Source organism: Suricata suricatta, chromosome 6 (assembly GCF_006229205.1).
Source record: "Suricata suricatta isolate VVHF042 chromosome 6, meerkat_22Aug2017_6uvM2_HiC, whole genome shotgun sequence".
NCBI lineage: Eukaryota > Metazoa > Chordata > Mammalia > Carnivora > Herpestidae > Suricata > Suricata suricatta.
Genome location: NC_043705.1, coordinates 91044791 through 91070420, shown reverse-complemented (window position 1 = coordinate 91070420; position 25630 = coordinate 91044791). Strand labels below are relative to the sequence as shown.

The 25630-nt window shown below is 45.7% G+C and overlaps 1 protein-coding gene and 1 long non-coding RNA gene across 2 annotated transcripts in view; one reads left to right on the top strand and one right to left on the bottom strand.

Annotated features, from left to right (window-relative positions):
• SLIT3 (slit guidance ligand 3) overlaps nt 1–25630 on the bottom strand; it is a 593860-nt gene that overhangs the window by 423457 nt on the left and 144773 nt on the right. The window lies entirely within an intron of this gene.
• LOC115294856 lies at nt 1744–4776 on the top strand. The gene is made up of 2 exons (XR_003910189.1): nt 1744–1818; nt 4425–4776. It is a non-coding gene; the product is annotated as an uncharacterized LOC115294856 (long non-coding RNA).

Sequence of the window (25630 nt, the reverse complement as noted above, 5' to 3'; positions counted from 1 at the left end):
CCATAAAACCAGGAACTTTACTCACCAGTACAGAGAACAGTGAAATAAGTAGTACCCATAAAACCACTGAAGAATGCACTTTCCATTGTTATGAGAAATCTGAGTGTATTTTAATTGTCAAAAGGAGGCAGCAACAGCAAGGCCCTAGCATCAGCAGTTTAGTCAAAATGGTTTATTCACCATAGACAAAATACTTTGGTCTCCTGGGCTAAAATCAAATGCCCCTCAAATTGAACATGAAACAGCCATCTTCCTCTAAATTCAGAACAGTTCAGGTTCAGGAAGTAGATAGTGGGCATCAAGCCTCTGGTGAAGAGAGATGCTTCCAAAAGGGTTTATCTAACTCTCTTCTCAACCAAATCAGGGTCTTCCTGAGCCAGATGCTGCACTGGACATGAGGGCAGGGGCTCTGGTTTTGGTAGGCTTATCCTCAGCATCTGACAGCCTGACACTGACACTGACGGATGACAGAATGGATGAATCAGAACTTTAGTTATTAGAATCAAGTCAGAGTCTGTTGAAGTCTAGAGAGCAAGCAGTGACACAGGACAAAGTTAGACGATGTAGCACTATTCCTTGGCTTCCATAGAGCGCTAATAAGCTGAAATGCCCCTCTACTTCAAAAGGTATCAGAAGCTTTAAAACATTTATAATCTTTGACCCAGGAGTCCCAATTCTGGGACTCTATTTTATGGAAATAACGAATATATAAGGAAAGGAGAGCTCTACTTTCAAAGACATTTCTCTCAGCGTCGAAAATTAACCAAGTGAATCACAGAATGATTAAGTGAATTAAAGGTTATTTAAATATGAAACTATTATGTTTTTATTTATAGTTACTGGAAACAAGTAAATTGCTTATTATATCATAAGAAAAATATTTTTAAAGTAGGTTAAATAACACATTCTGAGAACCAAACGTATGTAAGGAAACAAGCAAAATATCAACAGTAATTGTCTTCCAGGAAATGGATCACAGATAGTCATTTCTAAAAATTTTGCAGTGAACACTAACTTTATAATGTGGTAGAAGTGAACAAGTTATACAAGTAATATATATACAAGTTTTATATATATATATATATACACACACACACATACACATGCACACATATACATATATAAATGTATAATAAATTTAAGATAAAATAAACTTTAAATAAACATACTTACTTACATATATAAATTTAAAACAGACACTGTCACAAAGAAAGCAATTGGTTATTTAGTAGGCTCTAAAAATTGACCCTTTCTGGGCTCTCCCATCCTGAGCCTAATAATAATTTTAATCAACAATTTGGATATTGTTTCTAAGAGTTCTGACCCCTCCCTGTGGATGCCAACATGGACAGTGGGTTTGGAAAATGTAATTATTAAGGTCCTTCTGGCAACAGTATCAAAGAACCCAGACAGTGGAACCTCATTCTCATTCCTTTGCAACTGAAGAAGGTCTTTTATTTGGGGTCATCAAAAGTAAGAAGAGACTTATGAGAGATATGGATATTCATTTAAAAAAGGCAGAACTAGGGGAGATGCAATCGTGTCACATTGTAGTTACATGATACTTGAAAATGGACAGGGCAGTGAGGGGCAGGAGGTTAAAATCCCTTGGTAAGCCACTGAAACCTACCATCAGCCACAGACAGCAAGCATCTGGCCCTCTAGCCGTAAGACATCATGTCACTCTGTCTCCCTGCATCCTCGCACCAGGAGAGCATCAGAAGAGAATCAGGCAGCAGTGTCGAAAAGATGCCTCTTTCTGATGTGCTGAAGTGGCAACTTCCCTTTACTGCCAGGACCCACCAAACTAATTCTCAGGTGAGCTGGTTACAGCCCTCTGAACTCTTGATACTGCCTTACTTGGATCTTGTAATAAACTCAACTAAATGCCTCAGTATACTGATTGAAAGGTTATGAAAAACAAGGAAAGACTGAGAAGCTGTCAGAGACCAAAGGGACCAGGGAGACAATGAGAACTAAATGCAATGGGGTACCCTGGACAGAATCCAGGAATAGGAAGGACATAAATGGGAAAAAACTGGTGACATCTAAAGTCTACAGTTTAACTAATAGTAATAAGCAAATGTCAGTTTCACAGTTTTGGCAAATATACCACGGTAATATAATATGTTAATAATGAGGGAAACTGGATGAGGGTATGTGGGCATTCTCTGTGCTGTCTTTGAGACTTTTCTGTAAATCTAAAATTACTTTCAAATTAACAGTTTGCTAAAAAAGGAACTACGGTCTCCAAAGAGAATGATGATGAGGAATGGTAATTGTAGGTTCACCAGAAATCTGGGTGAAATATTAGAAAGAGCGTTGGAATTAGAGAAAAAAGACTTGATTCAAAACTCCCTGCTCTTTTCAATGAGAATTTGAGTGAGTCACTTAACGTCAGAGAACTTCAGTTTTCTCATCTGTGTAATGTGAATAGTAACACGTGTGGGGCAGGCTTGCTTCAAGTATCCTATGAAGGATGCATCAGGAGGGAGAGATTTAGTTCATTACCTGCTGTAGTTCCCATGCCTACAACAGCGCCTGGCACAAATTAGCTACCTGACAAATAATCGTTATGTGAGCGAATATATGAAAGAAGTTCAAAATGGAAATCTCACTTCAATTTATTGTTCTATTAATAGCAATATTAAAGCCTTACCAACCCTATTGAAAATAATTTGAAACATAAGGGAAGGTAAATGCACTTGGGTATATGCAAATGAACACCACAAAGCACTTAAAATAAAGTAGGTTGAGACGTATCACCACAACCAGAGCTGGACATAAGGTTGAATAAAATATGTTAAGTAGTTATGAACAGTGCAAGTGATACCATTTATGCAAAATGTCTGAGAATACATTAAGGAGTTGCCATATACAGTTTCTAGATACTTATTTGCATGGTTCAAGTATCAAGAAACGTGGGGCAGAAAGGTTCCTTAGATGTATGGTAGTGGCCATCTCAGGGCCAGAGCCGAGTGACTGAGGTGGACCACTCTTCATCCCTTTTGAGGTATGGCCGGGTCATACAAGCAGAGAGACTCTGGCTTCCAAACAGTGTGACCACTGACAATTCCAGGCCGGAAGTTAGCAGGTCTGTTAACCATATTGATTATCTGCTACTATATTACTTAGTGGCTAAAGAGCACACAGAGAAGCACAGACGAAAAGAGCATAATTTAGGAAAACCTGCTGTGGGAGTATTGGTTTAATTGCATGCTTGCAATTGGTTGGCTCAGAGGTTCTCAATGTGGGGTTCCTTGCCCAATAGCATCAACATTACCTGGAAACTTCATAAAAATGCAAATTTGGGGAACATCAGTGGCTCAGTCACTTAAGTGTCCGTCTCTTGATCTCTGCTAAGGTTGAATTCCTGAGATGGAGCCCCAGGCTGGGCTCTGCACCCAGAGAACCTGCCTGGGATTCTCTCTCTGCCTCTCTCTTTGTCCCTGCCCCATGTGCTTGTCTGCTCTTCCATTCTCTCTTTCTCTCTCTCTCTCTCTCTCTCTCTCAAGATAAATAAGTAGACTTTAAAAAATGCAAATTGGGGATGTCTGGGTGGCTCAGTCAGTTGACTGTCCGATGTTGGCTCAGGTCATGATCTCACAGTTTGTGGGTTTGAGCCCTGCTCTGTGCTGACAGCTCAGAGCCTGGAGCCTGCTTCAGATTCTGTGTCTCCCTCTCTCTCTGCCTCTCCCCCACTCATGCTCTGTCTCTCTGTCTCTCAAAAATAAACATTAAAAAATTTTTTAATCCAAATTCTCAGACCTTCTGAACTCTGGGGGTGGGTACTTTAATAAGCCCTGTTGGCGATTCTGAGGTTTGCACCAGATGAGAACCACTGGATTAGCAGGGCCACCTGGGAAGGGCTCCTGACCTGCTTAGCCAAAACTAAGCCCTTTTATCTCTGACTTATTTCTTCATCTCTTAAAGTTCTGATCAGGTCCAAATGATTTCCCAATTCCTTTTCAACTCTCCAAGTGTATGACCATACACCAACTTAAAAGATTTTAAGGTTAACTTTTCATCAGACTTTTTCAACTTGGAGAATATAAGGCCAGAAACCATTGTGTGTACTTCTTACTATCTTCCCCATGGGCTGACTATGGCTTAGCCGCCCCTAATCCATCCATTCCCTAATTCTGCCTTGCCTTCCTTTATTACTGGGACCGTAGAGCTAAAACACACTCCCTACTTCCCTTGTGGTAGGTACACCCATGTAAAACAGTTCCCCCTACGATATGTGAGCAAAAGGGTTGAGCTTTCTAAATACAAAACACAGTCTAGAGGGAAGGAGGCCTGACACAGCATCACTCCTGGGTAGCAGCCTTCTTGCTACCCAGGGACACGGGAAGGAGGAAGGACCAGGAAGACTTTGATGTCGTTCTGGGACAAGTACAGCAGCTGTGCTCTGCCTTCTGCAGGGCTCAAGAGCCACAATTTCTCCAGGCCACTGCATGACATCTCTGCTCCTGCAGTTGAAGACTGTTTGATGTCCCCTGCTCTATGGCCAGCACACGCTAGGCTCTCAGGAGAGCCTGTGGATGATAGCAGAGAGCAAGACAGAGGAAAAGGAGGCCAAGGAAGGGAAGAAGAAGTAGAGAACGGAGGACTACAGTGAGCCAGGTGGAATTACTGAGTACAAGATGCCTGAAAGGAGTAAGTTTTGAGCACGTATGTAAAGTGAGAATAAGCCTTGCAGAGAGGAAAAAGAAGGCATGCCAAACCTGTATTTTTACAAGAAACTTTATTATATCCATTAAAACATGGGTTTGATGTGTGGGTTATACATATTTTAATGCACATTAAAATGAATACATAACTATTAAAATTAAAAAATATATATATTGGCTCATGTGCCACCAAAAATCATCTGGTGAACCAACAGGAGGTTGCCTGGCACTCACAGGGAGCGCTGGGTTATGCAAATTCATGGCCATAGGGTTTGCAGCTTTAGGTCTGAAATAGCAAAATGTAAGCTGGAATGATCCAAATCTAAGGTTGTTTGAAGTTAGCAGGAAGCAGTACTTCTCAGAGAGCACATTCTGTACCAAGCGGAGGGTCTTTATGTCTATTCTCTTCATTTCCCTAAGGTACACCACATGTCTCACTCAGCTAATACAAGGAAGTATAATGAACACAGAAGAGGGAAGAGTGGCCCCTGCTCTTGCCTTAGGAAGCCTCTGTGATCTCTAAACCCCTAGGACACTTATTTTTACCCTTAACAAGATAGCGTGTACATTTTAATGTGCATTTGCTATAGGTTGAGATTTAGAGTCCTATAGCAAGGTTCATTTTTTATAAAATGCCTTATGGTTCTAGTAGCTTTCACTTTCAAGACATTTCTTCTTTCCTGTTCAGGTCTCATAACTTTTTTTTGTCCCCTTTTCAACTACCTCCCTCTAGCAGAGAGGCACAGACAGCATTTCCTGTTCGTAGAGAGGCCATTGCAGACACCAGCCAAGAGGACAGACCAGCAGGAGGTGCTGATCTGTCTCTCCCTCCTCTTCTTGCCCTTCTCCCAGCAGAAATGTTGCATTTCTGCCCATAGGCAGGAGCTGCCTGTCCTTTCTCATGCCATTCCCCAGTGCCCCAGCCCTCACGCCCATCTCTGCAGGCAGGGCCAGTACCAAGCTCGACATGACTTTATGGCATTCATAAATGGCACTGTCTGAAAGGCACACGCAGCCTTGGTCCAGCTTCTTGAGCGATGAGTCCACCTTTGTCACCCCCCACTGCAACCGCATGGCTACAATGACTGGAGCCTGTCTACCACCCGCAGCTGCTGAACTGCGTCATCTATGTACAGGGCCACAGGAGTCAGCTTGCCAGCAGTCTCCATGGAGAAGGGCAGAGGTCATAAGAGAAGCCACTGAGAGACATGCTGATGTATCAGAGGATGCTCAAGGTTGACAGGGATCACTTTCCTTTCTCAAAGTGGAAGGAAAAAAATTAAAATCTTTATAGCAGGGCTAGATCAAGGGGGAGGGAGAGGGAGAATGGGAGGATGAGAATGACATCTGTGTCAACTGTTTATTTTGGTGATTGTCTGCAAGTTGCAAGCAACATGGCTGAGCAAAGCTGTCATGGAAACAGGATTTCGTTGCAGATGACAAGTTGGCATAAAGACAATGTACGTGGAAAAGAGGTATGGGAAACAAAACTACCTGTCAGGCAGGTGGAGGGAGGAAGAAAAATCTCCTCTCACATGCTTACCCATAATTAAATGTCAGATGTACACAATGCAGTAAAATAATTAGCATGGCATAATTACTGTTCAGATGGAGTCTGTGTATATGCCAAACAAATTGCTGTACTAGAGCACAAGCTGTTAAAACAAATTGAGTTACTTAATTTTTACATGTAGCAGCCTGTTTTATCATTTCCTAAGATGGCAACTGTTTCATTAATAGTGCAGTCTTTCTAAGTGTGCAGAGATCTGGGCCACTACAAAGGCTGATCCCCTGGCCTCCCTCTAGAGACTATGCAGACAAAAATCGGCGGATCTCTCCTTTCCACACTTGCCCCATCCAATCTTTTCTCCACAGAGCAGCCAAGGGAATATTTTAAAGCCATAAGTAAATCACATACATGATTTAAAATCTTTCAGTGCTCCCACTGATCTTAGAGTAAGGTCCAAAGGCCAAATGCGTTCCTATGCCTCCTGCTGACCACCTAGAGTCACTGTGCTCCAGCCACACTGGCTTTCCTTCAGTTCAGGGTCAATTCTTCTTCCACCCAAGGTCTTCACACTCGCCACTCCCCTTGCTCAAAACACTCCTCCACCACTCCTCTAGCTCCTATTCTCCTCTACCCTTACCCCTCCATAACTGTCCGTCTCTCTTCCACAGGATTAGACCTAGCTCTTGTAGCCACAGGAGTTTTCTGACCGCCCTATAAAAAGTAGTCCTTGCCCCTCCCTGACCCTAGCTGGTCTCTACTAAAGCTCGCAGCTTGCTTCCTCATAGCTGATCACATTTCATACTACAATTTTATATGCCAATTTGTTCTTTTATTTGTTCAATGTCTACCACCCCCATGAGACTCTAAGCATCTGGAGGGTAGAGATCACACATGTTTGGCTCAGTACTATGTATCCACCCAAGGCAGTTCCTGGCATATAGTCACTGCTCAATAAACCCAGGTGGAGTATATGCAGCCCCGGGTGTCATTTCCCTCACTGTGCACCTGTTTTCTCTTCTACAAACTGAGAGTGTAGACTGGATCATTGCTCTCTCCACCCGTGGGTGGTTATCTACTTCTGGATTCATGACCAATTCAGTGGTTGTCAAAGGCTAACACTCATGGAACATGAAGTCGTACAGAAACGACCAGAAACAGGGAAACCATGCTTATTCTCACTACCAGCGAAACCAGAGGGTAAGTACCAGTTCATGACACTCTTCTTCTGGCATCTATGTATTTGCATGCATTTGTTCACCAGGTTGTGATGTCAAGCACATGTGTGTTTTCCTATGGGCCACAGATAAAAAAAAACAACAAGTTTTACAAACTGGGATGCCGGGAAAGGCCTGGACTACAGAAGCTGCAGGACCTTTAAGCTGGCGTCCAGCCTTCGCCTTCCGAAATCCTTCTCCCCACTCTCCCTCTGTCACTAGGGCAGGCTGGGAAGATCCGTCTAAATAGGACAGAAGCTTCTTTGACCCTGGAGACCAAGAAGAGACTCCAGTCTTCTCCCCAAGAAAGCGTGTCCCAGTCAGTCCTGCCTTTATCGCCTTCACTTAACAGATCAGTCTTCTGTGCCTGAAGCAGGGAAAGACAAATGTCACTTTCCCAACCTTACTCCCTCTCGGGACAGTCTCCTAAATACTAGGTCAGAATGCCAGACAGAAAGAACTAGGAATAATCTCTCTCCATTTTGCTACTGTGTGGAGAGAAGCCAGGCTGGATACCACAGTCCAAGGCCAAGGCTGGGAGGAGGGGGGGCCCCTTACCCAGAGTCTTCCTCCAAAGTGGCCAACCAGTCACGAAAAAGTACTGATTAGGGACCATTAGAAAAAGAAGCAGGAGGGGTGCCTGGGTGACTCAGTCGGTTGAGAATCTGACTTCGGCTCAGGTCACGATCTCACAGTTTGTGGGTTCGAGCCCTGTGTCAGGCTCTACTGACAGCTAGCTCGGAGCCTGGAGCCTACTTCAGATTCTCTGTCTCCCTCTTTCTCTGACCCTCCCCTGCTCATGCTCTCTCTTTCAAAAATAAATAAAACATTAAAAAAGAAAAGAAAAAGCAGCATGATAGAAATATCTGTGGTGAACCCAAAGACTCCAAAGAAAAGGGAGCCAGTGGGCACTGGTGCAAGCCTCTGGTGCTGGCTTGCTACTTTCCCAACATCCCTCCAAACCTATGCTGCCATGTCCTGGCCATGCCTTACACCTCCTTCCACCACCTGTCACCAAGGCAGGGCTTCCTGACACTGACGTAGGGCTTCCTGACCCCGAGGGAGGGCGCTCCTCACTCCTAGGCTGCTAGAAAATCAGTGAGCACCTTCATTCCTAAGGGGGGCCAGGAAATAACAGTCCAATCATGGGGTCAGACTGGACCATGTGTCAACAATGCAATTTGACCACCCTGGAGGTTAAACCTGGTGATCCCTGGAACTTCCTTTCAACTACTAAAAACAAGCCTAACCCATAGGTATGGGCCTGGGCTCAGCTTTCCCACATGGAGAATGGGCCAGCATGTTTTTCTGGCTACAGGGAGATTTTGTGTGTGTGTGCATGTGTGTGTGTGTGTGTGTGTGTGTATACACAAACACGAATACATATGTGTATGCACATATAGGTGTGTGTATACACATACATTAATACATGTGTGTGTGTGTGATGTGTATATATATGATTGCTGAGCCATTATAGCCCAGGGTTCAACCCTGGGAACCCAGGACCCACTTCTCTGCTGTAGACTTCTGGGCCTCAGATCCCAACGACCGTCATTTACTCTTCCCCAGTAAGCTTCACCAAAGGACACGATTATTCATGAATTTACTCAGATTCAGGTAATGGTTATTTTCAAAAGCACAGGAGCCTATTTTGCCCTATGGATGGGGTATGAACTTAATGGGACATTTATTCATTGGATTAATGCAAATGTACATCACGCCTTTTCTGTCAATCTCTCAATCTCTCTCTCTCTCTCTCTCTCTCTCACACACACACACACACACACACAGAGCAAACAGCCTGCCTCAAAGCAGGAGTCAGGAGAAGGGTATCTATTTCTGGCAAGCTCCCCGAGGAGGCCTCAGGGGTCTGGTAACTCACTCCCCTCCCCTTCTTTGAGCCATCCAAGTCTCTCCTCTCATTAGCCCACCCTGGTTCTCAAACCACCCTCTCTGCTCAGCTCCTGGCTAGGATACCTGGCCCCCGCCAGGGACTTTTCCTGGCTTACTCCCCCTCACCCATGTTCCCCAAACAGCCTCTGGCTGAGGTGGCTGTGACTTTAGTAGCCCAGGAAATGATAGTTCTAGTTACCTTTAGCCCTGCCTCACCTGACACCACCCAGCACTGTACAGACCCTGACATTCTTACCTTTCTCCCACATGGAAAGCTAGGCTGACCCACCTGCCTGATTTGCCCAGGAGTGAGAGGGTTCCCAGGATGCAGAATTTTCAGTGTCAAAACTGGGAAAGTCCTAGGCAAAGGAGGATAAGCTGGCCATACTCCAGAACCCCTTGGGCTCCTCTCCTGACCTTTCCCTTATCTCTTGGCCTCCTGAGCACATGTCTTATTTATCTCTGATTTACTAATTCCTACCTGGCCCTCAGCTGGAGTTAACAGGAGAGGGAATGCACATCATGCATAGACCAAAGCCTTAGAGACAGATGCCTGGGTTTGACTTCTGGCTCTACACAGCTATGGACCAATTACATGAACACTCTAGGCCTCAGTTTACTGATATGAAAAATGGGCCTATTAATTGTACTGACCACAGTTATGGTTGACCACAGCTGTTGGTGCCCTACCCAGTTCCTTTTTTCCTGACTGGTACTCTCATCCCCCAGTTGGGGCCTGGCTGCTAATAGCACAAAGCTGTCCTTGGAATACAGGAGTCACTCCAGGAAGGCATGGGAAATTATGCCACACATCCTCCTGGGAAATGGGACCTATAGCCAGTGACTGACTGACACCAGAGAACAGAAGCCCAGCTGTCTTTCTTCAAGTGAGAAGAGATCTGTGGTGCCTTCACACGCCAGCATTCCCTGCGGGGTCAGGCAGAGGCTGGATTTTTCCTGCAGCCACATCTTGGTTTGGCTTCCTCCCCCGTCCTCTCCTGCTTCCCTCCGTTTCTCAGCAAATCACTTGTCCAAGAATCCCTGGCTCAGGCTCTGCTCCTAGAGAGCATGACTAAGACACCTGCTTCGCAGAACTGCTGGAAAGACTAAAGGAGATGCTGTGATCAAATGCTTATCCTGTCACAGCCTGGACACAGTAAGTTCCCATACTGTAGCTGCTCTGTCCTGACCCATGTGACTTAGTCTTGCCCCATGGTACTGCAAGTCTTGTCTTTCCCTGCCTCCCTGTGGCACCTTGGTTGCTAATGCCCTCATGCATGACACAGGTGCACGGGCATACCCAAGGGTGTGCCAAATGCTAGGTACCCCCAGAGGTTACGCAATCTCTGACTTGCAACTTCTTTTTTAGAATGGAGATACCCCTATGACATTGTTATAGGGGATATTGTTCTGATTTCTGAAGTAACCCTCTGCAAGCCCCAGCAGTAAAAGAAATAGCAGGTTTCTTATGTTGATCACAGCAAAGAACGGCTGCCTACATCTAGGCCTCACTGTCCCAACCCTTCCAGGAGGCCTGGGTCCTCTTTCAGTGGGCTTCCTAAAGAGATCACAGACAGAAGGGTTCTCCTCTCATCTTCCACTGGCAGACCCTGTCCCAAGTCCATGGACATGTTTTCTCCTCGGTGCTGGTAGTTTCTCTGTGGATGCTACCTCTCAGGACTGTGAGGGCACCAGCCTTTGATAAGGGACATTTAGATTAAAACCCCAAGGTTGTAAGGAGCCTTGCCTGCTCCAGGAGAGACAGAAGAACCAGAGAATAAATCAAGGTTTCAGTCCTTGTCCTCCAGAAACTTAGGGCAGGCAAAAGGACACAAGAATCATCATTTACTAAAAGAGAAAAACAATGATTAGTAAGATCCAACCTTTACTGAGCACTTACTATGCATGGGTTTTTTTCCTAACTGCCTTGCATAGGTGTTATTAGTTAATCCTCACAGCTCTTCTATCATCCTTCCTGTCACTTTCCAGAGGGATACAGGAGACTGTTAGAGAGTACAGGGCTTATCCAAGGTGTATGTCTAGACAGAGAGCCGGAGTCATCCCAGGCAGAATGCTTCTGGCCCACACTTGCCTGTACTAAGCTCCACCCCTCCTAGCACTAGCCTGACCTCCAGGGGCTTTCAGTCGAGTGGCTGAAATAACAGAGTTTAAGGAACAGAATTCTAGCAGAGGTGGAGTGAGTGAGGTACATGGGGGAAATAGTGAATGATGAGGACAACACGAGGCACTGACAACATATAGTGCCAAGTTGTGATATGGAAGCATTCATGAGAAAATTAGGGGCTCCTTTTTCATGCCTCTTGTTGGCAGCTGGGGACCCTTCCATCCCTGCCAGAAAACAAAGAATGCTACAAGAGAAGGCAATCTATCTGCTGGCATCCCAGGGACCCGCTCTGTGCCAAATACCCTCCCGAGCAAATATTGATATATTAACCGAAGCTCAAACACTACAAATGAAGCGAGGATGCCTCAGCAGGGAGGGGATGCTGGCCCCCTGCCACCTCCCCCATGGCCCTCGGCCCTCGGCCCTCACCAGAGCCAGAAACAGGCTTTCCTTCCTGGTGAAGGGTTCTGCAAGGCTCTTGAACGAGGGCTGGCTAGGGGCAAGCATCCAGGGGATGCTAAGACCTGCCACCCTCATGATGAGCAAGTGGCGGGCAGGCTGGGAGTGGAGCCATGTCTGTGCACAAAGAGCTGCAGGGACCCCTATCACTTTCCTCTGCGGGCTTCGGGGATATGTAAATTAGGCCAGGAACAGGGATCTGGGGAACAAGCAGCTCAAGAGATGTGGCAATGATGCCAACAGTCTAGATGGAAACCCAGCACTGAGTTCTGTTCAGTTATGGACAGATATATTAGTTATATTTATATATACGGCTTATAGATAGTAATTAAAACCAGAAACCCATTTTGCTTTTTCCCTTGTTATTTTGTCTGTCACTAAAGAAAATACTGGACCTTAGTTTCTTAGATTTAAAAGGGAAATCACTTCATTAATTAGATCATAAAATGCCAGAGGTGGACAGGACACAAGATCCCACTTCACTCACGCTCTCCTTTTAATGATGTGGAGACCAAGACCTGGGGAGGTGAACTGATTTGCCCAAGGTCCCAAGCAGTAAAGCCGAGCCCAGAAGAGGGCCCAGGCTCGTGTCTTCTGCAGGATCAACCCCTGCATACAACACTTGCCTCTCAACGCTCAAATACCAATGCCAGTTTCTATGGGGGGCCGCTTTGTCTGAAGAAACGGTTGAGTGGGTGGAAAAATGGGGAGAACAGGGGGCGAGTGGGGTGGAGCATCCCATGGACCTCTAGGCATGCCAGGAAGTCCTGTGTGAAGAAAGTTGGCTGTGCTCGGCTGGCATAGAGTGAGGATGTCAGCTATGCAGGAGCAATCCTAGGAGTCCAGTTGTACTAGTGGCAAATCGCTGCCTGGAGCACTGTGTCAACAGTGGTTCTGAGGCATCTTCCAGGCTCTGTGAGATGATGTCTTGTCCGCCATGGGCACAGGGGGAGAGTCTCAACAAACACGCCAATTACTTGCCGTGCCTTCCTAAATATATAAGGATAACAGCTTGAGGCTGTTTTCTCTCTTTCTCAAGAAACCCTTCTAGGTCCCTCCAAGGAGAGAAAATGGAGCATGCTATGCAGAATGGCAAGTATATAATAGGTGCTTAATAAATATATACATTTTTGGAAGAAAAGGAAGAGGTAGGAAGGATTCCACTGCCTCGGAATCGTCCGTCTTCGCACCTGGGCGTGTTTGCCACAGGAGATCTGCAGCACCGTTCTGCCTGCCGGCTGCCAGATTTACTCAGGAACTCCTCAAGCCCTAGTAGGTCTCGGGTAAGAAATTCAGAGCTGTTCACTTGGCAGAGACCTTGAAGTTGCCCCTTCCTGCCTTCCAAGAGCAAACCTTCACACAGAGGCCCACGTGCATCTGGGGCTGCAGCAACCACAAAAACAGGAGGAAGGGAAGGAAGGCTGGGCTGAAGGCAGTCAGGAAAGCAAAGCGGGGCTGTTCTTCCAGGTTCAGGAGGGATACTGGTTACAAGAGGGAAGAGTCATTTCTGAGGGATGCTGCCAGCTGGAAGAATCACACAAGTCAAAGGGTAAGTCCAACCATGCCCCTCCCCACCAAAAGCAGTGGTTCCCACTGCCTTCTTTTTTTTCTTGATTTTTTTTAAATGTTTACTACTTTTGAGAGAGAGAGAGAGAGCACATGCATGCACAGACAGGGGAGGGGCAGAGAGAGAGACAGAATCGGAAATAGGCTCTGGGCTCTGAGCTATCAGCACAGAGCCTGGCGTGGGGCTTTAACCCACGAACCGCAAGATCATGGCCTAAGCTGAATGTCAGACACTCAACTGACTGAGCCACCCAGTGTCCCTCCACTGCCTTCTCAGTCGAGTAAAAAAACCTTCGATCTAACCACCTCTCTCCAGTAGGAGACCCTAACCTTGAATCTCACCTCCCTTGTGTCATCTTCATGCTCCTGATAGTTTAATCCTCATGCAAAACCCTAAAGAACCTCAACATCCCCCTTTAGCATGAATTTGACTCTTGTCTTTTTCCTTCCTTTTTGCTTTTTGGTCAGAATCTGATCCATCCTTCAAGATTCAGCTCCATGCCACCTGCTCCAAGAAGTCTTCGCTATTCCCTGGGTTGTGTGCTCTCTCTCCCTCTCTTTTTCCCCCTCTCTCCCTCCCTCTCTCTCTGCCTCTCTCTCTCTCTCTCTCTCTCTCACACACACACACACACACACACACTCTCTCTCTCTCTCTTACACTCACACACATACTCCAATAGAAACAGATCTAAGTCTACCCCAATTTCATCCCTGAAATCACAGAACCAGACATGAAGTCATACTGCCTGCTCTACTGTCAAATACACAAACAAAAAAACAACTAAAAAAAAAAAAAACCTGCTGCTTCAAAGCTGATTTTAGGATCTTAAATTCCTCCATCCTAACCCTCCCCACTTTGAAAAAGGTTTGTTCAGGCCACAGAAACCTTTAAAAAAATTAATAAAGTTAGGTCATGAGTGTGCATAATTCTGCAGTGAATGCCCATCCATTGCATATTTGCTGTGGCTATAAACTAAAACTTAACCAGTTAACTTTATTTATACTCAGGATGGAGCCTTCTCTTTTAATAAAACAGAATCCGTTAAGGATTATAAACAAACAGTGTTTTATGAACTAAAACTGCAGTGCACTAGTCACTCAAGGGCAAAAACTGGGCTCTGGGAGGCTCAGCCAGCTATAAATAAAGATAAGGTCCTGCCAGGCATGGGCTTGGGCAGAGTAATTGCTGACTCCATAATCAGCTTCTCCCCTCCTCCTTCAGGCCCACAAATCACTTGGGCGTTGGGTCACTGCCCACTGGATTCAGCCCAAAGACAGAGAGAAATGGCAAAGCAGTTCATTAGCTCTGAGACGGAGTATAAACTGGGACTCATGAAATGTCTAGGTCCCAACACCCTCTCAGATGAGGCCAGACTGGTCAGGGCAGCAGTGTCAGCAGGTTGAGCCCGTTTGCACTCTGGACATGGGCTCTCAGCAGGGGCCGTCTCTGCTAAACTGCCCTACCTTCTCTGGGACAGTTCCCATCCCCCAACACCTACCCCTGAACCCAACCATACCGTTGGGGGCTGCCAATCACCCAGCTCAGATCCAGGGGCCACAGTAATGAGTGTGAGGTACATATCCAAGAAGAGCCAGTGAAAGCCCACATTGGAGGTTGTTCATACTGGGGCTGCATCGCTTTCCAGGTTGCTTACTTGATGCAAGAACATGTCTTTGGAACTATCAGAGACCACATTTCTTGCTACATGAGGAAAGCCAATCCATAGTCAAAATACTCTATGATACCAGAGAGACCCTGCGGTCTCCACTTCATTCCTCTCTTCCTTCCTCCCTTCCTCCCTCCTTTCCTCCTTTTCTTCCTCCCTCTCTCCCTCCCTCCCTCCTTCCTTTCCTTCCTTCCAAGAGTAAACTTTCACACAGAGGTCCACCTCCATCCAAGGCTGTAGCAACCACAAAAACCAGGAAGGAGGGAAGCAAAGGGATGCATATCACTGTATGTTTGTCCAAACCCACAGAATGTACACTGTCAAGAGTGAATTCTAACATAAACTATGGGCTTTGGGGGATTGTGATATATCAGTATGGGCACATTGGTTGTAACACACATCCCGCTCTGGTGACGGATGTTGATCATGGGGGAGGCTGCACAGATACAGGGGAAGGGGCTTGTGAGAAATTTCTGTACCTGCCTCTCTAAAACTAAAACTGCTTTAAAAAATAAAGTCTTTAAAAACAAAAAGAAAGTCTACTTGCCTCAGGCAGAATGAAACTGAGATGCAGAAAGAAGCAGAGAGGAAAAGAGGATGAGTCCTAATGACCAGGGGGTCCTCATTTTCGTGTAATGTCCCTGCTCATTATCCTAAAGAGTTCTCATTAACCCGACTTTCAGTAACTGTATCATTTATTGAACACCCAGTAGGTGTCAAACATTGTAATAAGCCATTTGCTGCTACTGATGTTAAGACTATTGTTATTTTTATTGAGGGCCTGAAGTTTGGTGAGGGCTTTCCAGGACTTTCCAGGCTAATCCAAACACCACCAGTGAAGTAGATGCTCTCACCTTCATTTTGTGGATACAGAAACCGAGGCTTAAAATTAAGTACCTTTTCCAAGGTTATATGGCTACTGATTAGTATAAACAGGATATAAACTCGATGGCACCAAAGCCCATGCCCCCATTCTTACCCCCATACTATCTTGCTGCAGTGTGATTGCAATTTTGTTTGCATAAACAATGTGTGCATGTGCGTGTGTGTGTGTGTGACAGAGACAGACAGACAGACAGAGACAGAGAGACACACGGAGAGAGAGAGAGAGATGGCTAGATAGGGGAAGGCTCACCACAGGCAGGATCACATGGGTCCATGGTAAAACAATACAGAAATACCAAGGCAGAAGGTCCTCTTATGTCACATGGCTCATGTTACAGAGTGCCATGAAGCCGAGGTCTTGACTCTCCAACCACTTCAAAGGAATAGGCTGGTGCCTGGCAGGAGCTTAATAAATACTGTTGCACAGATAAGTCACATAGCTATTCTCTCACTTTATCCTCTCTGGTGTAGACAAGACAAGGCAATACCATTTTTATTTCATGGACAGGAAAACGGAGGTCCATTTAGCTACCCAGCTTCTTCCCTTTATCTTGTGACACCCATCCCCTTTCACCTCTGTGCCACAATCCACTGACCTGTATTTGCTCTTCTTTGAAAGTGTCACACTCGTTCTTGTCTGGGAGCCCTTGTACCTGCTCTTCCCTGGGCCTGGAATCCTCCCTCCCTCCCATATGACAGAGCTAAAGAATTCCACTCCTAATCTCAGTACAGAAGTCTTTTTCTTGGGGGTCATCTTCTGTGACCACTTGGATGGCTCCAGTTTCTGCTCCCAGAGCCCCGCTTTCTTGCATGGCAGGAGAAGAAACTGAGGGCTTCTGGAGGGGATGGTGGGTGAGGGATTGGCTAAATGGGTGATAGGCATTAAGGATGACATTGTTGGGATGTGCACTGGGTGTCACATGGAAGTGATGAATCACTGGGCTCTACTCCTGAAGCTGACACTACACTGTATGTTCAGTAACTGGAATTTAAGTAAATAAAAAACCCCTCCTTCTAATGATGTATCTGGGTTATCATCTCATTAACATGCAGCTGGACTCCCTGACTGTAAACTCCTGAAGGCATGGAATATGCTTGTTGTGCTCACAATTCCATCCCAAGAGTCTAGCATGGTGTCTATAATGCTCTCAGTAAATGTTTGCTAAATGATGAATGAAGACATGGATATGTGTCCAGAATGGCCATGAAATAAAAAGTAACTTGTAACATGTAAAAATCCTACAAAGTGGTTTGGTCTCTTTGGGAACCCATGCCCACCTCTCAAGACCTTAGGCTACTGACCTTGACCCAGGCCTTCTAGTTGACTTTTATGGCAGAAGAAGGCCCACTGGCCAATATCTCAAATTCAGAGGTCAATAAGATAATAAGTCTCCTACCCTCAAAAAGATGGGCTTGTCCTATATCTGACCCTATAACAACAGAAGTAGTCTTGAAAGGAGAAATGAAAAGTGTCACCTGCCTAGGACCTAAGATCCTTCTCTCTTCTTCTTCTTTAATCTGCCAGGGAACACCTTTTACATCCAGCTGATTATGTTTAACCATGGGCTTTTTGTCCTCACCTTATAATTACCGCCTTTTAAAACCCAGTTGCAAAATTAATTGCCCCTTAATGAAGCAGGGTAGCAATTAAGAGCAGCGAACCTTGCGAGGAGGGAGAAACACACCTTTGTTCGAGGTGTATTGTCGGGAGCCTGACTTTTGAGGCATTGTCATTATGGTTGTAAATATTTCCCAAGGCTGGGTGACACCTTCTCAGCCCAATCGGAACTGCCAGGCTCTGGAGAAATCTGTTGTTCCTTCAGGGTTAATTAGAGTCCCATTTGGAGCTTCCTGCCTTCTGGACTAGAGAGGAAATGTAATTATTATTGCTCGACGCCCACAAGGTTCACTGAGGACAAAAGGCTTTCCTAGAAAAGCCACTGCACTGCATGTCAGAGTCTCCCCCATCGACGCTGCTCATAAGGTACAAATGTGCACATGTTAGAGAAGCCCAAAGCTGCAGATAGAGCCCATGGATCTCTACCTCCTGAGGCTCTCTGTGTTAAAAGAAGCATACCTGTGCTATTAGCCTTGTATTAAGGCAGCCAAAAAGAAGTTCATCATAGCCAAGTGGCCAGGCCACATCAGTTGGGCTCATGACCTCATATGGCTGAGAAACAGCGAGATGGGTAAACCTGCATACTCTTAGTCTGTCCCTGCCATTTTCTAGGCTCTGGGCTGATGCTCATATCTCAAAGTGGAGATGACAATGACAACACCACCACACCACCAGCACCACCACTGACAGAAACAGTAGTAGTTAACACATATTGAGGGCCTACTACATGTCAAGCACTTTAATTCAATTACAACAATCCCACCAGGAATGCGTCACTCCATTTTATAATGCAGAGAAAACTGAGGCAGCACAGAGAGTCTGAGTCACTCTTTCACAGACACAGAGCTAAATGGCAGGACCAGAACACAAACCTGGGCATTTGCTCCTAACTGCAAAATGTATTCCCTCTCAAGCAGAGGCTGGTGCCGTAAAACGGCAGTGGTGAAATGGCTGGTCCATGATCCCGCTAACTGAGGACAGTTCCCATCTTCCTGGCACAGGGACTGACTGCCCTCGTGGAGCCCAGTGCATCCCCTGCCCCCACCAGGACTCTGCCAGCTGCAGGGACTTAATCACTTCATTTTCTCTGGTTCTGGTTTGATGACAATGGCTTCAGGTTCATGGCCCTCTAGGAGCCAGCTGTCCCCAGCCATCCTCCTGCCCTTCACACATCCTCCTCTGCCACCTGCTCAGATCATCCCAGCTCCTCCTGACTCCACGCTACCTGCAAAACTTTCTCCAACTGGGATGGTCTTCCTGCTTCTCTCCACATTTGTAGGTCCTTCCAAACCCAGCTGGTGCACCCCACCATGTCTTAGACACCTTTGCCAAACCCAGCTCACAGAGACCCCTTCCTCCTTGACACCTATTGACCCTGAGTTTCTCAGGCCTTACGTGGCATGTAAGTGTGCCAAGCTAGTATATACACATACTTTAATTCATGACACCATTATATTATCTTTTCATGTAACAAAATCCTTGAGCTGCCCCTTACTAAGCTGTGTGACCTTAGGCAAGGTGCTTCACTTCTTTGTGCCTTAGTTTCCTAGATTGTTAAATAGAGATGAGTGTGCCTACCTCACAGAGGTGTTTGAAATTAATGCAGTGAAACTACAGCCTGGCTCACAGTTCAGTGCCCAGTGAAGGTCTGTTGTTATTCCCTATCACACAGAATTACAGCTCCTTGAGGAGAGAACCATGTCTGATGCTCGTGCGCAAGTATGACTGGCGAGTACGTATCTACTTGTGGACTATTTTGTGAGTCCTTAGCTCTCTACACCTTCCTTTCTAATTGCTTTGGGGATGCCAGACTGGGAGTGTGGAGAGACCTGGAGCCTCCTGCTTCTTAGCGATGGGTGTCTGGTCCAGTCTAATCCAAATCCAATGTCCCTGGGCCTCGGGTGTCTAAGAGTCTCCTTGTTGCTGACTCACCATATACTCCAGCCCATGCAAACAGCTATGTGCCTTTCCCTCTGCCTCCATATCCCCCTGGCCCTGCCGAGGGCTGGCACTCTGCCTTCCTGAAGCCAAAGGAAGCCCCCGTACTTCTTCTTTTAAATTTTTTAAATGTTTTGATTTTATTTTTGAAAGAGAGTGTAAGCAGGGCAGGGGCAAAGAGAGAGGGAGACACAGAATCTGAAGCAAGCTCCAGGTGTCCAGCTGCCAGCACAGAGCCTGACGCAGGGCTTGAATTCACTGACCTGAGCTGAAGTTGGACGCCTAACTGACTGAGCCACCCAGGTGTCCCAAGGAGCACCCCCACCCCATACTTCCTAGAGAAAGATCCTAAGCTGATACATTTTGTGTTTGCAAGTCAGAGAGAAAGAGAAAGAGATGTGGATTAGCAGTTTTGGAAGCCAACCACCATATCTTCCTGCACCCAGATTCCAGTCTATGCTCCTCTTTCCCCACAGCTTCAAGCTCCAGGGACTTCCAGAGACGTCCTAGCCTTGGTCACTGTGGCTAAGGGTTCAGGGTCAGAATCATTCAGGAATCTTTTGACGTTGCTGGAAAACCCCGAGTTTTGGACACTGCAGACGGCCCCCAATAGCTGGCGCTGGGCTTGTATTTTACCAATTCACTTTGCAAGATGCTCCAACTACACCCATGCTTGTGCTGCTGCTCCACTTCGCTTTTTAAAAGGCCAGAGAGGAAATAAAAATGAATGATGATGGAATGTCCACATGGCTAGAAAAACAGAATAGCCTGAAGGCTCCAGGGCAGGAACTGACACAATGTAATTAACTATTTGGAATAAACATGTTTGGTGCAGCCAGCAGGGCTGTTTGTTTGCCTGCACAAAATAATGCTCTTAATAAGTCTAGGATTAAACCTTCTGGAGATTAATTAAATGCAACACCTTGACGAGAAATGTTAGGAATGGCCAGGAAGGCACAATATTTTCTTTGCACATTGTTCAGTGGCTGTTGTTGTCTTGCATAAATAGTTCCTGGCCTCTGTTATGTGTTGTATAAAAATTGTCACTAATTGTTATTTGGCATTGGTGCTATATAAAATGCTTATTTCTTAAATAGTAAAATAAATGCATAACAAGGAAAGAGGATGGATCAAATTTAAGTTGTGACCCCCGAAGAGCTGACATATGTCATTATATATCATGAAGTTGCTCTCCAATGCAGACCAGTGATGTTTGTGACTAACAGTGTCATTTAAAAAAATCAAAAATGAACGTAATATCTGCTATTTATTACAAAGCTACTATATCCCAGACCAATATGGAACTCACTATATATCTATCCACAGAAGTCCTTTAAAAATTTTTTAATGTTTATTTATTTTTGAGAAAGAGAGTGTGAGTCAGAGAGAGAGAGAATCTGAAACAGGCTCCAGGCTCTGAGCTGTCAGCACAGAGCCCTATGTGGGGCCTGAACTCATGAACTGTGAGATCATGACCTGAGCCGGAGTCGATGTTTAACCACCTCACCACCCAGGCACAAAAGTCCTTTAAAGGAATATCATCAGTCCCATTTTATTTTACTTTTTTAAATAATCTCTACACCAGATGTGGGGCACGAACTTACAACACAGAGACCAAAAGTCATACGCTCTACCGACTGAGCCTGCTAGATGTCCCTCATCAGTCCCATTTTATAGAGGAGAAAACCAAGGCTCAGAAAGGTTACATGATCTCAAAAGCAACACAGCTTGTAATGGAGGAAGCTGGAATTTGAAGCCAGATCTCTCTAACTCTGACATGTATGGCCACCAGCCACCTAGCCTCCTAAAACAGAAGAAAGACAACCTGGGAAATTCTAATCACACACTAATTGCATGACTAATTAAGAAGAAATGATACCAACAGACTTTATTTGATTGCTTATAGATAGGCGTTTTGTACTCAATGATTGTCTAGGGGTAAAATCATTGTAAATGGTCTTGTTAGAAAAAGATATAGCCTAACCTCACAAAGGAATACAACACAGGCTTTTTTTCATCATGTAGCAAGAATCCTTTATTAATTCCAGCTCTAAAATTCTGTTCCCATGATCCAAACTGCAGTCTGCCTCTTCCCTAGGAGGGTTCTATTAATTACTGACCTGACTTTTCAGCCTATCTGTAGGAGATCCAGACCCCAGAGACCCCCTGGGGCACCCTCTAGTGGCTACCAGCACAAATCCACAGAATCCACAAATCCTGGGAGTTTCCACAAACCAAGGGGCCGTTCAGTATCTTTTTTTGTGTGCCTGTGAAAGCAGAGGGACAAATTACCAGATACTGTACAACCTCAGGGATCAAGCACATGAATAATATAGAATGATTTTTTAAATCTGGTTTTGCAATAGTGTCCCAAACTAGGAAGGTCTAGGGATACTCCTTTAATAATTAAATTAAACCCACTTTTGAATATGATGTCAGCATGATCACTGTTAGGTGGCCCTACATCAACAGGAATCAGAGTTGCAGGCATGATGGGTACAACTGGGCACTGTGTGGCTACAGCAGGCTGGATAGGAGTTCCTACTTTTGTTGACCTTGCTGCATGCAAAGGACAATGCCAAGTGCTTTAACTGTATATTCCATTTAATCCACATTTTATCACTGCTGTTTCACACCTGAGGAGACTGAGCTCTGATAGATAAAGTAACTCACCCAGGATCATGCAGCCAGTGGATAGGATTCCAACCCTGGCAGCTTCAGGCCAAAACCAGGGTCTTCTCTATTGTACTTTGATGTGCAATTGGATGCTATAAATATTCCTTACATAGACAACAAATAAATAATTGGTTTCTGTTTTACAAAGCCTTCTGCAAATTAGCAAGGGCCTTTCTGATTTTTCCTTCCATATCCTGTTGTATTCAAGACCTCAAAGTTAATTACTATACCAGACACTCCACAGCAAAGATAAACATCAGGACCCCTTATCCTGTGTGTCTGACATTATGATCTGGCCCAGGCAAGGCCCACAAATGGCTAATGAGGTTAAATATAAAGTAAGATAAAGATAAAGTCATGAGGCTGTGCAGGTTCTCAGGGACAAGCAAATGGCACTTGGGTCTAAACAAAGATCTAGGGAAGGAAGGGAAAATGGTCTCTGTCCCAGCGTGGGATCAAGGAACAATTTCCTATCCTAGTTTGTGTGTGCATGTGTGCATGCGTGCGCACACACACACACACACACACACCCCACCACCACAACCTCTCTCTCATATACACACATGTCATCATGCACATACACATACCACCTGTTGTACACACGTGTGAGCATACACACATACCACATGCATGTACAACTTTTCTCAATCACACCACACACACACACACACACACACACACACACACACCCTTATCTCACATAGGGATGTAAGAATTTCAGGTAGAGTAGTCACTCTGGTACTTCTTTACCTTATGGAGACACCAGAATGTAGAGGGTGAGAGGGGTGGCCTGGGAATCAGGAAAATGTGGCGTTGGAATAGGAAATTTGAACTCATGACAGAGGTGCTGGAAACATCTACTGAAATTAAGACCCTAGCAATTTGGGGAAAGGAAAACTTAAACTTCCCTTCCCCTAGAAAAGAGCACCCCTAAACATTTTGCACTTGGACTTCTGGATGAGAGAAGAAACACCAGGAACATTAACTTGGGACTTGGAAGCTGGGTGGCAGGCCAGGAATTGAACTGGGGCTGGGAGGAAGAGGTCAGTGAAAGGGACATTGAGATCAATGTTTTGAACAAAAGCAACTATCACCCCAGTTTCCACTGAGCCCCGGCTCCTGGCCTGCCTGGGGCCCTCTCTCTCAGCACAGCAGGTGGCCATCTATTAAGTGCACCATTAGCAGACTGAGAGTGTACTTCCGTCTGCCCTGCGTGACCCGGCTTCCTTCTTTATTGGGATCGACCCTCCTGTCCTCACTCTAGACTTCCCTGAGCCGCAGCCAGTGCCATCAGACGGATGGGGTTCTAGTGGAAGGTGTGGCATTCCAAAGAGCTAAATAACTTTAAAAGTTAGTCTGGAATAACAGCTTTGGCAGGAGGAAACCAATGCTGGAATAACCCCCCTGTCAGGGACCCAGGTGAGCCCCCTCTGGAGAGTCCAGTGTGTAGCAGTATCTGAGGAACTTGGTCAGTATGGGCAGAAGAGGGGCTGGCTGCGATTCCACTTGGCATCAGTGTCACCTTTCCTGGGGATTTTATTTAGTCAGATGACAGGGTCATTTACTACTAACTTCCAGGTCCATGATTAAGAGCAAGCCAGAGAGCCCAGAGTTAGGTGCTCAGGCCTGCTCCTTCCAGCCTTGAGAGGGGCTGCCTTCCTAACAGGGAATATGGGTTCAGGGCTCCGTGGTCAGGAAAAGGGTAAGACAGGCAGAAGAGCCACGTGATGAACAGCATGGACTTAGGAGATGCCTAAGTCTGGGTTCAAATCCTGCCCCAGGCTCTTATGAGCTGAGTGACTTGGTTCAATCACTTTGTGCCTTAGTTTCTTTATCTATAAAATGGGGATAATCACAGGCCCTATCCCAAGATGTTGTTTGGAGAGCAAAGAAGATAAAGCATGTACAACACTTACTGCAAGATGAGATACTTGTTGCCATTATTATTATTATTATTATTATTATTATTATTATTATTATTGAAAGGTTAGCAGACAAGAGCTCCCATATCCAGGCGACACGGGACCAAGGGAGGCCAAGGAAAGTGGCACAAAGAGCTCCAGGTCTGAGGTCAGGACCTTTGGCTGCTCTGTTACAGGACGCCTGCTCTGTAACTTACAATACAATCCCAGCACACACATATTTAAACCGGGAAAATTCAACTTCATGCATTTGTCGCAGAGAAGGAGAGAGAGAAAGCCATTTACTGAAACTCTCGGCCACCACACTGCTCAGAAGGCAGATGTCCCCACTGATCGTGGACAAAAGACTCAAACCTGGCCCTCACAGTCTCAGCTCCTACATGCTTCCCCTGTGTGTGTATCTCAGCAGGCTGAGCATGAAGAAATTCTTTTCTTTCTCCCCATTACACGGGACTTCTAAATGCGAGGCAACTATGGCACTGGCGGTCCACGGAAGGGACTGCTCTCATCCAATCATGGAGGGTCAACGTGGCCAGGAACTGCTTTCGGAGGGCGGTGTTTTTAAGGTAACTTTGACTATACCTAATCTTTTGCTTTATGTGCCGAATGTGGGGGCTGAGAGTTCCCAGGCAGGGTCTCCTGTAGAGCTGTGTGGACATGTGGGGTGATCCTCAAGATCCTCATCAGAAAAGTGGGGGCAGCAGGCCTGTGTATCCAGTGTTGTCACAGGGATAAAATCTGCCCATGTGTTCTATAAACCACATTCACAAATACAGGGATAATTATTTCCTTCCCTGACACTGTTGGTGTCCCAGTCTCAAGCTGAAGAGAGGGGGAGGGGCAGCTCTGATGACAGCCAACCTCTGCTTGTCACATTCCCTAAGCATTACAACAGACACGCCTACCCCAACCCCAGGGGAGCAGCCTGGGGCTCCCCCCAAATTAAGTATTACCCTGGTTTATCTCTGAGCCATTCTCAGCTTCATGGTCTCCAGAAGGGTAGCACTTTCCCTTTTTCAGGTTAAAAGCATTCTAAAAATATCTGCAGAAGGCGCTGAGGTCCCCACAGCCTTCCCTGCTCTGATTTCAATCCAGTTCATATCTCCTATGGCTTGTGTCTGGATAAGACATCACTTGCGCTGATGTGGGCCAGGTTTCAGAATTCACAGCTGAGTACTGACAAGCTGCCTCAAAGCAAGTTACATGGCCCACCCCTCACTCCATTTGGGCCCACAAGGAGGGCAGGAGCACCAGAGTGAATTTCCAGTATTGGGCAGATGGACAATGATTTTTATCTCCCTGAACAACCCCTAAAGTCCAAAAACTTCATTTCCAACTTCCAGACTTTACAAAGCAATGGAAATTATATTGGGCAGTTCACAGGCCCCTTTGTAGAATTCCCATTCTCTCCACAAATATTACATGCTGTCAACTGTGGCAGCAGACAGTGTTTTATTTGAGTGAGTGTCTAGGTGGTATTGCAA